At 35.3% G+C, this 14,878-nt stretch overlaps 3 long non-coding RNA genes and 1 pseudogene across 3 annotated transcripts; 3 read left to right on the top strand and 1 right to left on the bottom strand.

Moving 5' to 3' along the window:
• Window positions 1-1,176: 1,176 nt before the first annotated feature.
• On the bottom strand, window positions 1,177-14,295 carry LOC145822176 (subtilisin-like protease SBT3 pseudogene; annotated as a pseudogene).
• On the top strand, window positions 3,242-5,426 carry LOC145823052 (uncharacterized). Its single transcript, XR_014365141.1, has 4 exons — window positions 3,242-3,480; window positions 4,381-4,467; window positions 4,555-4,627; window positions 4,878-5,426. It is a non-coding gene; the product is annotated as an uncharacterized LOC145823052 (long non-coding RNA).
• LOC145823053 (uncharacterized) lies at window positions 6,565-7,258 on the top strand. The gene is made up of 2 exons (XR_014365142.1): window positions 6,565-6,710; window positions 6,906-7,258. It is a non-coding gene; the product is annotated as an uncharacterized LOC145823053 (long non-coding RNA).
• LOC145823051 (uncharacterized) lies at window positions 7,754-11,509 on the top strand. The gene is made up of 4 exons (XR_014365140.1): window positions 7,754-7,922; window positions 9,703-9,783; window positions 10,177-10,240; window positions 11,177-11,509. It is a non-coding gene; the product is annotated as an uncharacterized LOC145823051 (long non-coding RNA).
• Window positions 14,296-14,878: the final 583 nt, after the last annotated feature.

Here is a 14,878-nt window from a genome sequence, read left to right as displayed (position 1 = left end):
AGTTCAACTTTAAACCAACTAGGCCCATATGAAAGCAATTGTGTAGGAGCCCACTATGAATTGCTGTTACGAGTTAACGAAATTTTCATAGGGCACTCACCAATAAGTCCCATACACAAAGTTTAAAATCCATCTAATCCCAAAACAAAATATTAGCACCAATTAGTCCTAAATATTTTTAATTGTTACCAAAAACTCTTATTTAGTTAATTTTTTTATTTTTATAACTTTGAAAATACTGCTACATCTAACGATTTCCGTCATGCTCACCGAAAACTCGTCGGAATATTCAACGTCACCGGGAAGTCACCAGAGCATCACCAGAAGTTTTTCGGAGTGTTCTAAACGTTACTGGAAAATGTTAAGAACATCATCGGAGACTCACTAGAATATTCAGAATATTGCCGGGAAAGAAAAAAAAAAGAAAAGGAATAAATGGAGAAATTATAGTTAAAAAAACATAACAACAACAAACAACAATGAGAAAAAGTATATATTATTTTTCAATTTTTGTAGAGTTTAAGAAAATAATCTGTAATATTGATCAGACTGAAAAGTAAGCTTTGAAACTTTAAAATGTTACAGTTTCAAAGCATTATTCTACTAAGCTGGAAAACATGTTATGAAACTGTAAATTTCTATAGTTTTAAAGAATGATATGAAACTGCAAAATTTTACAATTTTAAAGCATGATTCATTTTAGCACCAAAAAAGCTGAAATTGTAAAACTTTACAGTTTTCACCGCCTGTAACTAAAACTTAAAAATAACTTATTTAGAACTTGAAATTTTCTTCATTAAAACAGAAAAATAGACGTGTGTAACAGAGAAAATGTAAAAAAATTGAGAAATCAAATGAAAGAATAGATATAGAAAGAATATTTATATATTAGAAAGAGAATAAGGAATGTGTGATCACCGGCTGTCGGACATGACAAAGAGAATGAGAAGAAAACACGGGAAAAAAAAAGAGGAAAACGTAAAGAATGAGAAAAATAACGTAGACACAGAGAGAGGGGGAAAAACATGTAGGACTTTTGAGTCCACTCAAAAGGTTGTTGGATTAAATAGTGTACACATATTTCAAACTAAAAGATGTATTACATATTTTTTCTTTGTAGCCCACTAACATGGAACAAATATTCTCCCAACATTATTTTTATTTAAAAGTTGGAACTTAAATATAAATAGTTACCTCTGCATGCAAAACAATTGGGCTCCTCACCATGTCTGTTCCATTAACTTCAACCCAAACAAGTGAACCAGATGTTGGCGTCTCATTCAAATCACTCTTAAACTTTATCCTCATAGTGTAACTCTTCTGAACGTACTTCTGATTGAAAGTCAACAACTTTGGTGAGATTGTAACTTTAGATCCTCGTGGTGCTATCACCTCAGCATTATAAGTTGCCACACCATCTCCAACACAAGTAAGAGTCCTCTGAAATGTTTGAACCATTATTGTTCTTGATTTGTTACTATAAATTGCAAATAAACGATGGGTAATTTAGGTCAGGCAATGGGTTCGAGCAATTGTAACGATGAGACCTCGTGATGGTGAAAATTTGCCTCTTTGTGTAATTCATGTTGCACAACACATTCACAGTGTTGTGGAGGTGTATCATATATCAAACCCGGATCAAGTGCTCGATTTGGATCAATGTAACCTGAACCCATGGTCAACGGTGAAGTGAATGTAAGATTTAGGCCACTATCTCAAATAGGGTTATTAGTAATATCAAGTGGGTTTGCTGTGGTCGTCATGGCTGACCGAATGCCTGCCAGGCTCCATTTAGGGTATGTTGTAGTCGTTGGACAAAAATATATTATTCCCAATGGTGGCTGCAAATTTAGTTGGTGTCTAAGAGCTAAGACTAGTTGGCGCAAATTTTGCAGCTTGCAGTAGTGTAGGTTGTAGTAAGTCGTGGGTTGGCTGTTAGGTTGTTGGGTGGTTTTTTCTTTTATTATTCTCCTTGGTGTTGTGTTGGTTTCTCACCAACTTTTGGGGGTTGTGCTAGCAAATGTTTAAGCGCTCTCCTTGGTGCCAACCTAGTTAGGATTGGGATAGCATCGCTTTGATGCTCTTTGCACTTCAACTTCTTTATTGATATATTCTCATATGAAATGTATATTTTTTCATCAATAAAGTTTCTTTTTGTTGATTAAAAAAGAAAAAGAAAAAAGAACTAAGACTAGTGACCCAGGTGCCATTAAATGTGGTTTCAAGATTCAACAATGCTAGGTATCATGAAAAACCTTTCATGAAAATAATCATGAAAGTTTTGTGACCCTTGGATTACACTTAAAATAAAGTACCACACACTAATCAAAGTAATCCAATGATCATAAATTTTTCATGATCATTTTCATGACAAAATTTTCATGATCCCTAACTTTTCCCTTCAAGATTTAGTATAAGTTGGAGAAGGACCTCTTGAGGAAGATGAATCCACAACTGGTGAAGGTTTTTTTTCCTAGTATGGTCTGTTTGAACTTCATGCTAACCTAAGGATGATGATCCCTAGTTTTTGCATATTTGATCACTTCATGTCCAGTCTTTTGGCTTATCACAACACCAGGCCATTGAAAAAAATATGGGTAGTCAAAAAATTGATCATCAGATATGAATATAGCAGCAGTGCCTCGGGATTCTAAAATGCGACTTAATTGGTAGAAAAAGTTACCTCTGTACACTAAGGCACTTGTAGGAAACATTGTGAATCCAGTGATCACTACCTTATTCCCCAAAGTCAACGCTCCGGCGAATGAACGGTCAATGCTTCCTACAGCAACCGTCGTGGCCCATGGAATTAAATTGGTTGTGGAAAAAAAAATTGGACCACTGTTTCCAACTGCATGAGAAACAAACACAACTTTTTCCGTGGCCCCAAAACGCAAGTGGGTTCTCACACTACAGGAAATATGTGATATAATGGTGTTTTTTTAACGGCGTTTTTGTAAACGCCACATTTTCTAATATTAACGACGTTTTATAAACGTCGCAATTTAATTTAATAACAAGGTACCGTTTACCCTGTTTAAAAACGCATCCCACATTTTAATTAAATAAAATGGTACCGTTTAACCCCTTTGGAAACGCCTTCGAATGTATGCCACTCTCACGCGCTCTCTCTCCCTCTTCAAACCCTCATTCTAATCTGAGAAACCCTTCTTCTCACTTTCACTCACTCAAATCTGAGAAACACTAGTGTATGAATCTCGCTCGCTCACTCTCTCTAAACCCTTAAAGTGATTTCGATATCAAAGTTCGGTGATCCAATCTCAGAGTGATTTCGATTTCGTAGAGCAGAATCGATTTCAATATCGATTTGGAAGATACGATTCAACCTTCTTCAGCTCAGTGATTTCGATTTCGATTTCGATTTCGAAGTTCTCTCTCTCTCTCTCTCTCTCTCTCTCTCTCGATTTCGAAGCTCCACCACCACCACCACCACCACCACCATCTGCATCGTCTACTAAGGTGAGCACTACTGTCTACAATCTCGATTTCGATGTCGAAGTTCTCTCTCTTTCTGTCAAAATCTTCATTCCGCTGATTCTTCTCCTAGGGTTTACAGTCTTGAATCTCCTTCTATGGTTGGAGGTGAGGTCAGATTGTGTGTCAATCATCATTTCTATCGCAACTTTACTTTTTGTTGTGCTTAAATATCTCAATTGTTTAAATGTTGTTTTGATTACATTTCAGTCCCTTTGTTTGCGATTTGATATGTTAGCAGTCTCTTCGAATGTATCCCTCTTATGTGTTTTTTTATTTGTAATTTTTAATCTATTCTTTTCAGTTTAAGGTAATGATGCATATTGCAATTCATGACTCCATAATTCAAATAAATATTTTCATTTGCAGCCACCCTTTTTTTTTTTGGGCCAAAAATCTATGCAATCATGTATTTACTCCATTTTGTCATTGTGATTTACGCTATTGGCTTTGCATTGCTTTATTTCTCATTTCTTACTTTTGTCTCTGGAGTTTGAGAATGGACAATTTTCTGCACATTTTATTTATCTCATTACTTTTACTACTTCCCTTATTGTGAGCTGTCTTGTATTTACCATTCACTCTAGAGTACTGTAAGGGGCCTTTTTTGGGTAAGGTTTCATAGAGAGTGTTATAGAAAACTGTGCTGCATTGAGAGGTTCTTATAATCCTTATTGAGTATAGTGGATTTGTTCTCCATTTCTGCAGTAGATGTAGGCACACTCTGCCAAACCACGTATATCTTGTGTCTTGTTTTTGCGTGTGTGCTTTTGTTCTATTATTTACTGATTGATTGTGTAATTGGAATCACAATTCTGAAAAACATCTCTACTGACAAGATTGATAAAAATTTTCATTAACCAGTTCTGTTCTTTCGTATTGCAGGAAAATGGGTATCATTTACTTTTGCTAAGCGCACGTGCTATCTCACAGGCCTATCACACTAGAGAATTCCTATTCAACCTTAAGCAGGTGATGAGATGGAGAGTCAATGTCACGAAAATGATTGGTGCTATCTGCGGTCTGTTTCCTCACAGATTCTATTTCTCTCTTTTGCAGGATGGAAAGGCTTTACCCGAAGGGCCTGTTGTTATTTCCCCTGACGGACTGTTTCCTTCCTTGTTTCGAGAAGGTACTTGGTGTAGTGCTCTGTTTATTGAAACTCATTCATGAATTGCCTGATTTTTGTAAATTCCGCAACTTTATTTTCATGCAAGTGTAACAATCCACACATTTTGGGTTTTTTGCAAATTATATTGTTTGATCCATTATCTGAAAACAAGAATAGGAATGATTTGCAATCTCTGCAAATAGCTTCCATTAATATGTACATCTTGCATATATTTAGTGCACTGAGAGATTATCCTATCAAAATTTTGCAGTCATCAGAAGAGCTCCTCATGAATTCAAAATTGCTTGCTTAGAGGTTGGTTCTTGTCATCTCTACTACACAGGTATCTTAATATGTCTGGAAGAGAGAGGTTCTTAATTATGTTTGTTTAAATATGAAGTTCCAAGCACAAACTCGAGCTCATCAACATCAAGACATGGATTTGATTCTCAAATTGTAAGTCAGAAAGATTTTAGTTTCCAAGAAACATTTGTTGACAAGATTCTACTTTTGAGTTGCCTTAATTGGGTTTGGGAGTTTGAAGTCTATTGTTTTAAACATTAAGCTGGAAGTCATAGATATCAGTCGAATGCCTTTACAACTTTTCAAACTCAAGGCAATGTCAGGAAACATGAGATATGTTTTTGTCCAACACTAATATTATTTTGCAGATGTTCTGATGTCTGTACAAACATATATGTTATGTTAATTGTATGTGTAAGCACATGGTTGTGTACCACATATTTTTTATGTGCCTTTTCAGACTTGCGGAAAATCTCCCAAAGCTTTCTAGACCTTATATAGATTACAGAATTGCCTCTCACGCTTTTTTTTTTATTATCTATTTATAAACTTTGCACTTTGGTCACTTGATGTTTGCCATAAGTTAAGATTTGATTTTTAATTAATCTTCATTAATATTTGATTACTACCATATGTTGCAGAGTAAACTTTTATTATTAGTTTCTTCCTTGTGTCATTGCACCCCTATGTTTAGATAATTGTTTACTACAGTTGGGCGTTAGCTCTTCGGATTCCAATCCATGCTAGCTCAGGGTTGATTCTTCTCATTCCCCTCAGATCATCATGTTAGTTGGGCTAGAGCAGATCTACACCAATCCTCAAGTTTTTCTAAGTCAAACTTTGGATTTGACTGACCTGCTCTCTTCTATATGAAAGTTTTAGAACTGTCATTCTCATTCTCATTCTCTCACTCTTAATTTGTGCTATTGTGACCTATATTTTTTCTTATCTTTTTTAGCCTGAAATGTCAGATCTGTGTTTGTTTCAGATTTGAGTTTAGCTTATAATCAAGTTGTATGAGGAAGTTTGATGCTTTTTTACTTTTCACAAAATCTTTTGTAGCTTAATTTCGATACTATATTATTTTCTTCTCCTTCATTTTTTTTTTCCATTTATTTTATGGAACTATTTTTGATCCATCATTGAGTTATGAAGAGCGGGAAAAAAGGAAGAGACAGGCTGCCGAAAGAGCTGTTTTTCTCCAGGATATGCTAGTCTCAACTCTGTTAGACGACTAGTGAAGCAGCAGTAAGTTGATATAGAATAGCTATAAAATTGAGTAATTAAATGATCATGATTAGGGGCAATTTGGGTATGGTCTCGCATTTTCGACAACAACCCAACGTCTAGCCCAATCAAATGTTTTATTGAATAATTTCAGAGGTAATTATTCTTTCTCCTTCCTGTATCTTTCTATAATTTTTTTTGACTTTAACAATGAAGCAAAATTTGAAATGGCAAGTTTTCTAAAAAATTTGGACCAATTTCATTTCATCAGGGTATGCCGAAATAAGTATTTAGTATCTGTGACCCATAAAAAATTTCGTTATGTATCTGTGACCCATAAAAAATTTCGTGCTAATCTGCTGTGTATCTGCTGCTGTTTTTGGCCTATAACTAAGTCTGATATGCTCTGATGGTAAATTTGAGAATGAAAGAGTATTTTGATTCATGCAAATTGACAGTTTGATGTCCAATTGCCAGGTGCAGTTATATGCTCACAATGCAAAGGTAGTGGGGTGAATACTATTGATTATTTTGGCGGACAATTTAAAGCTGGTGAATCATGTTGGCTTTGCGGGTACCCACTGTATAAGTCTTAATTTCTGTCAAATTAGTATCTAATATGCTCATATATCACCAGATCACTAAAGAAAATCATATGTTTATTATCTACGTTTAGATGAAGATTGTTGTCAAAACATGGAAGACACTTTATCTTGCCTTCTTGTACTGTGTCAACCATATTCTGCAAACTAAACTACTTGTCTTGCAGGGGGAAAAAGGATATGTTGTGTGGAAACTGCAATGGTGCTGGATTTGTAGGTGGTTTCCTGAGTGGTTTCGATCATTAAGTGTAGTATCATTAAGTGGAAGTGGAAGGCAATCTCAGTTACAGAAAACCTTCTTAGCATTGAGTATGAATGTGTATAAATGTTACATAAAGCCATGTATCATATTGTGTATACATAATCATAAAAAATTTAGGTACTGCAACTTGGTAGACAATTATAATTCTTCCACCTCTACTCCATAATTTAGCTGTTTTCAATTTCTTCATATTAGGCCAGTTAAATAGTTTTGTATAATATCTTTACGCGTTTATGAATCTCGATCTTTTCTTCTTTACCACAGCCTATTAGTTGCTTTTAAGTGGGAATATTTGGATTATAGCTTTAGAAAGTGAAGAAGAAAATCAAGTTCAGAATAGAATTAGCTTAAATTTATGTGTGTGTTTTAAAAGCAAGGACCACTGATCTCCATTGAGTATGAAATATCATGTAATTGGTTGGTAACTATGTCAAGTTTAGAATAGAATTAGCTTCATTAATTTATTTGTCTATTTTCTTCATGGTTGAGTTAATGAATATTTTTTTCTCACTCATACTTCTGTGTTTTGTTTAATTTTCTTAATTGCTGTTGCTTATAATCAGTCTTTTACTTAAACTATTTTGTTCTATCTTTTTGACATATCATTGTTAATTTGGTTGTACTAGCGACTCTCTTTTAGGAGAACACCAATTTTACCTATTTTGCTGCATTGTTGTTCTTGAGTTAGGTCTCACAGATTCATTCAATAAGAATTTACTGATGAAATGGAAATGAGGCATTTCTAGTCAATTTCTGAATTTCTTTTTCCTGATGCTTTAATTCTATATCTTGTTTCTCTTTTAATCTTTATATGGTCATTTTTTGATCTGTTTGGTTTTCTTCTCAGGTATGTTTTAAAATCAGAAAATCTGAAGAATGGCACGAGTTACTATTGCACTGAGTGTGTTGGTTTTCTTCTCAGGTATGATTTGTGTCTCCCTTTTCTGTTGTTTACCATAGTAGATTCTATGCTTCTTGAGGATTGGCTTGATGTTGATTCAAGGTCTAATAGTAGTGCGTCAAATGACAAAGAGGAAAGTGGTTTTATTTATTTGAACCATTATACTGAAATTCATTTATCTTTGCTTGTGACATTACACATTGGCTTCTTCCTGTTGGTATAAATTATTAACTGTAAACTTATTCTATTTTCTAATTTGACCATGAATTTCTGTGTTAGCCCTTCTTCATGACAATGGTTCAATGCTTAAGGCTTTGTTTGGTTAGAACTAAAAATATACATATGAGAATGTGAAAGAAAATGAAAGTAGAGTCAATGAAAGGAAAAATAACTTTTGAACATGCATTTTGGCTAGTAGAAAGTTTTTCCAAAAAATTACAAGAAAATAAGATTTTATTATTTAAATTTCAATTGAAAGGGAGTTAAAAGAAGGGCAAATTACCTTTCAGTGGTGACTTTTAAAGATTATTACAATTTCATGAAAAAGTCTATAATTTTAATTATTAGGCCAAGTTTGGCTAACCGTAAAAAAGTGCACTTATTTCATCTTTTTATCTTTTTTGGGTCACATCAATCAACATCTCCTCTCTACTTTTTCTACACATAATATAAAAAAAAGTCAAAAAGTACACTTATTTAGTCTTTCCAAACTTGGCCTTAATATTTATAATATTTGTCATGAAGAAGAAGGGCTGACCTGATACACTATGACCAGTAGTTTGTTTGTCATATGAATATTTCAAATTTTAGATAACAATCTTAGTGGCTACTGAAGGACTACATGAACTGGCCACTATCAATGGCTTTGGAGATTTGAAGGAAGCCTGGCAAAAGCTAGCATCTTTCCCTTCAAGAAGAACACTAGTCTTTGTTTTTGGGGTCTGGCCTAACTGAATCTTCAAAACTGAGCCATCCCATCCCCAAAAAATGAGGAAGCAAAAACAAAAACTAGTGCCTGTTCAGTGCAGGCCATATGTCCAATTAGAAAACAAACAGAAGACAGTCATTAGGATTTTGTGGTGGGCATTATGTTGTATTAAAAGCCATCTATTGGTGAAGGAGGCTTTGGAACTGTCTACAAGGCCCTGTTACCAGGTGGTTAGGTAGTTGCCATAAAACGAGCAAAGAAGTAGCATAAGTAGGATACAGGGATCATGATAGATACCAAGTAGGATGCGGCTGGAATAAGTAAAACAAAGAGCTGATATAATATACAGGGATCATGTGAGCATTTTAGTTGATCTTTGCAAATCAATAGCTTAGGACAATCACCCTGTTAAAACGGTGCCACATACATTCATCTCATGGAAAATATGCTAGTTTTAAAGCCAGTATTTCTAGAGAAAAATCTCTAGTTTCTGCAATTAGCACCACTGGTGGTGCAACTAATGCACTCTCTAGCAGCACTACTGATGCAGCTGAACCTGGAGTTGGTGGTGTTCCTAGTAGATACCTTGGAATAATGCCTGCTTTTTATGGCAAACTCAGCTCCAACAAGCACCATTATCCATGGTATTTTGACTGAGATTAAATGCTGGTGAATTTATGCTTTGTGTAGAGGACAAAAGATAGTTCAGATGAAATTTCTCTGAGTTTGTCTTTATGTGGAAAATTACATGAAAATATGCTTGAAATTAGTGGCAGGTTGGCAACCTAGTGTCTACTTAATTTTAAGTTGTTGATGTTGTGCATTGACATTTCATTGTTCTTATGTTTTGTCTTGCTTCTTGATATCTGACAGAGTGAATGTCACTGTTGGAGAGGGAGAAGAAAGAATGATGGTGACCGGATTGCACGCTGTTGCTGATGTTTTCTGCATTGGGTACGTGTTTAGTTGACTGTGGTGCTTAATTACTTTAGGTTTTTGTTTTCAGGAGACTGCCCATGAAAAGAGCCAAAAGTACAAGGAAGAAAACTCTGTCCTTGGGCGGTTAGTAGATAATTGTTTTGATGAGTCGAAGAAAGAGATATTTGCTACGAAACCAACATTGGAATAAAAACATAAAATAAAAAACAAAAATAAGTTGAGGAAATTAGGAAAGCGTATTTTGCCAACACAACTTCAAGTATGAAATAGTGTTTTCAAAATATAGTTTTGAAGAGTTTTACAATAAGTTAATTGAGTTTTACTGTAAGTATGAAATTACATTTATGGTTTTATGATAGTTGTTAACTTTTATTGAGCTGTGAAATTACTTTCCAATTCCAATTCCAGTTTGGTATTCTAGCGGCTTTAACTTCACAGCTTAATTCCGACGAACGGTCTCCAGCAAGAAAAGGTTAGTTCTATTTTTCACTTCACAGCTTTACTCGCTTAAAATCGGTTGTTTTTGCGTCCTTGAAATGTCTCTTGCTCTTTGCACTTGTTTGTGGTTTGTTTACTGAAATCGAAACTGCGAATTTTTGTATTTAGTTGTTAAAATTTCAGCTTAATTTGTTGGGATCTGGTATAGATACTATTGCCGTACTCAAGATACTATAATGGCGGCTTTGATAATTCTAGCTTGAAATTAGGCTTTGAGTGTGTAGAAAAACCGGTATGATGGAGTACCGGTAAAGCGATATTACCTTGTTTACAACTCTTTTTAAATTTTTTATTTTTTGTTTGTTTGTTTGTTTGTTTGTTTGTTTGTTTTTGGAGCTTTATTTGTTTAACATTTATTATTCAGTACTTCTGCTTTCACTATTTAATGGCTCAATGCACTATTGATTGTGATACCAATATAGATTTCCTATCAGATCCTTGTTCTGTATAAGATTGGAGAGAAGTGAAGATATAATAGATTTTAAGCAGGATATAATTGTTGTTCTGGTCTCAAAGCGAAGTCTATAAATTGAATAGAATGTTTTGTGGGACGTAATAGGTACTAATATAAGTTGCAGCATGAAAAGAGATAAAATAAAGTATGTTTAGAACTTGTACGTAACACATTTGTTATAATTTCTTCTAAAAGGCTCTTTCATGCCTTTGCTTTATGGAGAAATCTGCACAACAATGAGACTGAGACAGTGCAACTTCTGAGCCAAACGCACATTCAATCTCCGAGTTCACTAAGGCCTGGGCAATTCATCAATGAGAGTGAAAACTCAATGCTTCACATGTTTTCACCCTCATCAAACTATCAAGTCTGTATTGAAACCCATTTCATGTGTTGGGTATAACTGGGTTAATTAATTAGACCGGCTAATAAATTGTTTTAATCGTGTGGTTGTAGGTTCAGTATCCTAGCAGCAGCAGCAACAACAATGGAGGTCAAATTGGAGCCACCACTGGAGGCAATCACCTCTCCCTGTCAATGAGCAACAATCAGCAAAGGCCGTTCATCAATCCTCCGCAACTGTTTGCAACTGCTGCAGCATCATCAGGATTCCCACAGCAGATAACTACCTGACCTGAAAATTGGCTACACCAGAAAAATGGATTTTACTCTCTGATGAGACCCTCTTGACCCAACTTTTTGCTTTTTGTTTTTTGTTTTTTAAATCTTTATGTAACAAGGCCTTTGGAGTTTGTAAACATGTAAAGATTAATGCTTTGAGTTTAAATATCTTCGTTTGTGTGTTTCTAAAACCGTCTATATGTATATTATTATTTAGGTTGCCTTCTTATTTATTACTACATCAATAGGTCGTCGTTCATATTAAATTTAAAATTAAAAAAAAATTAAAAAAGGGGATATCACGGCGTTTCAGAAAACGCCACCTAAACTCTAAAAGCTAACGGTAAGCTTTTTAAAAAGATATGGCGGCGTTTTAAAAATGTCGTTAAAATCATTGTGATGTCATAGTATCTTCAGTGGGACATTTTGCGGCGTTTTTAAAAACGCCGCCTATAGTCATATAACGACGTTTTTTAAACGTCAGAAAGCTATGGCGACGGCCGCAGCATCGGCGTTTGGTATTAAACGTCACAAAAAGAATTAACGACGTTTGTTGTACCTATAGCGGCGTTTTAAAAACGCCGCTAAAAGCAGATTTTCCAGCAGTGTCATAGGAAGGAAGATCCAAGAGAGAGCCAAAAGAAAGTGACAATATATCGATCCCATCGGTAACTGCTTGGTCTATTCCAGCAATAATATCAGAAGAGTAGGCAGAATACGGATCCCAAAAGACCTTATAAACAGCCACTGTAGCGTGCGGTGCAAGCCCTTTCACTGTTCCCTCAGCATATCCTACACCTTTTACGTAATTCCCTGTAACTGTCAATGCAGCGTGAGTACCATAGCCTTCAGTGTCCTGTGCCGAGTTCATGCTGATGGTAAGATTAGGTTCACCTGCTGCAATTAGACCTTTGTTGAAGTATCTAGCTCCGATCAGCTTTGAGTTTCACATGGAGGCATTGAATTCTTGTCCTACCTCGCACGTTCCCTTCCATCTGGCTGGAATTGGGGACGACCTCATGCCATCTTCTCTAAAGCTTAAGCTTTCAGGCCCGACTCCGGAGTCAACAACACCGACAATCACGTCTTCGCTGCAATCCGAAGCGGGTCACAAGCCTGACAAAGGATTGAGGGAGAGGAATTCGGGGGTGTGGGTGGTATGAAGTTGGAATTTTCTATCAATGTAGGCCAAAACATAGCCTTGTGACTTTTTCACAGAGGCTAGTTCGGCTTCAGATAGAAGTGCAGTGATACCATGAACCACGTTGTCATAAGTGTAGATAAGCTTGGGTGGTGATGATGGTGTAGAGAATTGAGAAGTGTGTGTTGTGTCTGTGAGAGTTGGTGGTTTTAAGGAATCAATGGTGGAGTACCAGTGGTGGTGGCTAGTGAAAGCCTTGGGCATGAGAGACTTGTCCATGTGGACAATGTAGGTGGGTCTCTCCACTGAAGTTGATTTTGCTTCTTGAATCAATAGAAACCATGTGAAGAAGATGAGGATCAAGATGAAAAGTGATGAGCAGAGTGTGTAAATATTATCATACAAGTAACCATAATAATAATACAGAATTGAATTTTTGTATGATGTTGAATTCAATACAACTAAAAATAAAACGAACATACCTTTGTCAGCCACTAAATTAGAAAAGTTGAAAAAATACTCCTAATATTGGTTCACCTTCTTCTCTCTGTCTCTCTTAATTAGGATGACTATATAACTTAGAGTGATGAAACAAATACTTATGATATGAAAGGGGAGTCACCCATCCTTATATAGAGAAGAGAAGAGGGTCAGATAAACTCTATTAGAAGAATTCATATTCATTAAAGTTTCCTTCCTATCTTAGAAGAGTAATTATCCCATATTTAAAATTCTAATTACAGAACTTTATCTAAAATATTGGCTTTATCGAATTGTAGAGTCCAAATAAAATAAGACATGTAAAAGATATATAGGCTATTGGGAAACACCAGAAAATAAATCCAACATTCTCCCACTTGGCCCATTAAGCCGATTATGATGCAATCATGAGTTTTTCCAAAAATATGTAATTTACAAAAAAATTTGATTCATTGGATTCAACACTAAAAACTGACACGTCATCACAAATTTTTAAAAAGAGCTAATAAGTTCAGATATATTAGAAACTATAATACTATGATTACTTCAGATTACCAATGTGAGTCATAGCGATTATATAACATTTATGTCATATTTCCTTCTATGGACCACACCATCGATAACCTTCACTAACCAGTCCATTATCGGGATATGTAATTATTTGCCTGAAAGGCCCCTGTAATTTGTCTTATTAAGACATTTCTTGTTTATCAATATTCAACTTAATGTGTACACACACTTTTAGAAACAGGAAAATAGAAACAAAATTATTATTGCGCAAATAGTGTCAAATAAAAATAAGCACTCAAGATTAACCATACACATCATGGGTTGCTTAAAAGACCCAGCCTGATAACATGCTCTTTGTATGTCTTTGGTGGCAATCCATTTGTGGATGGATCAACAATCATAAGAGAGGTGTTTAAGTTTTCAATTAACACTTGTTATTTCTAGATTCTTTCTCTATCAACTAAGTACTTTACTTCCATGTGTTCAGAACCACTGGAGTACTTTTCATTCTTAGAAAGAAAACTGCTGCGGTATTGTCACAATATATCTTCAGCGGCTTGGCAATTGAATCAACAACACCAAGCCTTGAGATGAAATTTCGCAACCTTAAAGCATGGGTTGTAGCCTCAAAGCATGCCACAAACTCAACCTCCATAGTAGACAAAGCAATAATGGACTGCTTCACACTCTTCCATGAAATTGCTCCACTAGCTAGTAGAAAAACAAAACCTGATATAGATTTTCTACTATCAAGGCAACCGACAAAATCTGAGTTTGAGTATCCAGTCACTTCTAACTGTTCTGATCTCCTATAGCTGAGCATATAATCCTTTGTTCGCTAAAGATATCTCATAACCTTCTTCACTGCTTTCCAATGTTCCATTCTAGAATTACTTTGGAATCTTTCCAACATTCCAACTGCAAAACTAATATCTGGCCTGGTACATGTATAGGTATACATCAAATTCCCTACTGCTGATGCATATGGAATATCCTTCATTTGTTTTCTTTCCAAGTCATTCCTTAGACACTATTTTCCCCTTAATTTATCACCCTTCATGATGGGTGCATCACCGGCTGAACAAAACTGCATATTGAATCTCTCCAAAACACGATAAATATACTGAGATAGTCCTAGCAATCCTCGAGATTGATCCCTAAAGATCTCTATGCCAATAACATAGTGTGCCTCACCCATATTGACCATTTTAAAATCCTTGGAAAGATATTTCTTGCTTTCATGCAATAAGCCAAGGTCATTACTAGCTAACAAAATGTCATCCACATATAGCACCAAAATAATGAACTTACTCCCACTAACCTTCAGACATATGCACTGGTCAATTGCATTTTCCTTAAATCCGAAGGAGATAATGGTATCATTAAACCTTAAATACCATTGCCTA

Source organism: Camellia sinensis, chromosome 3, assembly GCF_055761805.1.
Source record: "Camellia sinensis isolate YWXY chromosome 3, ASM5576180v1, whole genome shotgun sequence".
Classification (NCBI taxonomy): domain Eukaryota; kingdom Viridiplantae; phylum Streptophyta; class Magnoliopsida; order Ericales; family Theaceae; genus Camellia; species Camellia sinensis.
The sequence above is the reverse complement of the archived record's forward strand: the minus strand, read 5'-3'. Positions and strand labels throughout refer to the sequence as shown.